Below are 3,119 nucleotides of genomic sequence, written 5' to 3'. Positions count from 1 at the left end.
ACAGGTAAGCACTTGATTTATGAATAAGGTCGCACCTCAGAGCAGTGGAGAAAGGAAAACCTTATGAAAAACGGTGCCAGGTGAAATGGATATCCAAATGGAAAAATAAAAATAAAACTCAACCCCTGTTTCATAACACAGGGGTAAAATATCGATCCTATATGTTCTGTAGATTGTAGATGAAAGCTTCTAGAAGGTAACATAAAAGAGGAGTAACTTTTGATTTGGGCGGGTAGGCTAATACTCTTAAATAGGACACAGAAAGCACTAACCATAACAAAGAATGTCTTTATATTGAATTTTATTTAAGTTTAAAATATTAGTTTTCAAAGCCAATTAGTTTATCAAAAGACATCATTAAAAAGTAAAAAAAAAAAAGTCAAGTTACAGATATTCACAGCACATGTAACTGATAAAAGGCTCAAATTCAGAGTATGTGAAGAACTCTTACAAAAGAAAAGACAGAGCCTGTCTGGTGGTGGCGCAGTGGATAAAAGCATTGACCTGGGAAGCTGAGGCCCTGGTTTGAAACCCGGAGGCACTGGCTAGAGCACAGGTTTGTTGGCTTGAGCGCAGGGTCACCAGCTTGAGTGCAGGATCATCGACATGAACCCGAGGTTGCTGGCTCGAGTTCAAAGGTCGCCATCTTGAGGCCCAACATCACTGACTTGAGCCCAAGGTTACTAACATGAAGCTGAAGGTTGCTGGCTTGAGCACAAGGTCACTGGCTCGTCTTGACCACCCCCGTTCGAGTCCTGTATGAGAAGCAATCAACAAACAACTAAATTGAAACAACTACTAGTTGATGCTTCTCATCTCTCTCCACCCTTCCTCCTTTCCTCTCTCTCTCTCTCTCTCTCTCCAAAAAAAAAAAAAAGACAGACAGACAACCCAATTGAAAATAAATGAGCAAAGATCTGAAAAGGTAGCTTTTTTACCAAAATAGAATGCCCAATAAACACATGAAAAGGTGCTCAACTAGTCATCAGAGAAATACAAACAAAATTATAAAGATATCACTAACCACCCACAAAAAGGAAAATAATTAATGATGAATAATACCAACTATTGGAGAGGGTGTGGAGCAGCTAGGACTCATGTACACTGCCAGTGAAAATTTAAAGTGAAACAGCCAGTTGGGGAAAGTTTGGCATCTCTATGGAACTTAAACACAGTGTGTAAAAAAGCTGTCAAATCTATTCCTGGGTATATCTGACATGCACAAAAAATGTTCATAATAGTCTCTAGATAGAAACGACTCAAATATTCATCAAATGTAGAACAGCTGAATACATAATGGTGCATTCATAGAATAAAGTACTGTACACATGGCAACAAATTAAGCACTACTACACACAACATTGATGAATCTCACAAATATAATGTAGAATGAAAGAAGCTAGTTACAAGAGAAAACGTATTGTCTCATTCCATTTGTAAAAAGTTCAAAAACCAAGCAAAACTCATCTGTGGTGTTACGAGTCAGGATAGCGGTCCCTCGAAGAAACAAGGAGGAGGTAGCAGTGGGAAGGGGCATGAGGCGGGCTCTGGGTGCTGGTACTCTTCTATTTCTTGACCTGGATGATGGGTGTGTTTTCTTTGCAATAATTCACTTAAGGTCTTTGAATTTTTCGGTAGGTATGCTCTACTGAAAAAAAAAAAAAAAGGTTTATCTAAGGAAAGGAGATGGAAGGGGTGATTCTCATTTTAATAAGTGATAAATGTTTCTCCCCGCCTTGTTTCTGACACCATTCCCCCCTCCAGGTTTTTCACTGTAGCGACCTTGTTGTTCTCACCAAATGGGTCAGTCACAATGGAAAACATTTCATGGATTTTCACAGAATTTTAAAAAAAGTTTAATGTCTTCCTTGTAAGGTCATAAAAACCTCTACACTCGAATAAAACCGTCCAACCTCACCCTTTCTCCTTTTACGGTGAAGAAAACTGAAATGCTGAGCCTGGGAATTACAGGCAGCTGGGATCAGAAGGTAAACATGGATCAGAAATTCAGGCATTCATTCCCTTGAAAAACATTTATTTAGCACCTACTATACCTCAGGCATTATTGTAGGCGCTATGAATACAACAGTGAACAGAGGGGAAGGTCTTGTTCTCATGGAACTTGCATTTGGATGGAGATAGAAAAAAATGTACACAAATAACAAGCAAATGCAATGGAGAAAAACAAGGCAAGGGCGTGGTTTTGCTGTGGTGTGGAGAGCGGTCAGGGAAGACCTCACCCAGAAGTGAGGGACTCGGAGAAGGGGGTGGCCGTGTGGGTGCCTGGGAGAAGAATGCCCCATGCCGGCGGAGCCTGAGACGGGAACACTCTGTGTCTGAGGACCAGCCAGGTGGCCAGGGGCAGGAGGGAGGTGAGCAAAGATCAGAGCAGAGGTCAGAGTCAGGGATCATTAGGGACTCCTAGGCCATTGTCAAGGCTTTGGCTTTTCCTCTAAATGACATAGAAGCCATTCATGGCTTTTGAGTGGGAAGAGACATATCATCTGACTTAACTTTTAAGAGTCAGTCAGGCTGCTGGGAGAGAATAGGAAGTAAAAGATAAAGCAAAGGCAGAGAACCCGGTGGGGAAGTCGTTATGGTGATAGAGCTGAGATCATGGAGCCTTAGACCAGTGGTGTAGACGGTGAGAACTGGATACTTTATGGTCGAAACCAACAGGGTTTACTGTTTGGAATTGGGTTGCGAGACAATGAGAGGAGTTAGGGTTTTGGGCCTGAGCCACTGGAAGAATGGAGTTGTTGTCAACTGACATGTGGGTGAAATGGGTGTGGTGGAAGCTTCCAAAATTCTGTTTGCACATGTTTAGTCTATGTCTATTAGACATCCGAGTGGAGATTATACAGAGGCAGTTGGAGATAATGAGGGTGGAGCTTGAGGGAGAAGTTGGTGGTACTGAAGATGTAAATTTGGGTGTTGGTTAAAGCTGGAAGACTGAATGAGATCACCTAGGAAGAGGATAGAGACAGAAAAGAGAAGTCATCCAAGAAATGGCCCTCTGAGATCAGCCCTGACCTACATCCTGCTTCCGCTGCAGAATGAGACATCCTCATACCAGATGGCTGATTTGTTACAGGTGTGAGGATAAATGGGGCAACACC

This window comes from Saccopteryx leptura, chromosome 1, assembly GCF_036850995.1.
Source record: "Saccopteryx leptura isolate mSacLep1 chromosome 1, mSacLep1_pri_phased_curated, whole genome shotgun sequence".
Lineage (NCBI taxonomy): Eukaryota > Metazoa > Chordata > Mammalia > Chiroptera > Emballonuridae > Saccopteryx > Saccopteryx leptura.
This window is presented reverse-complemented; position numbering follows the sequence as displayed.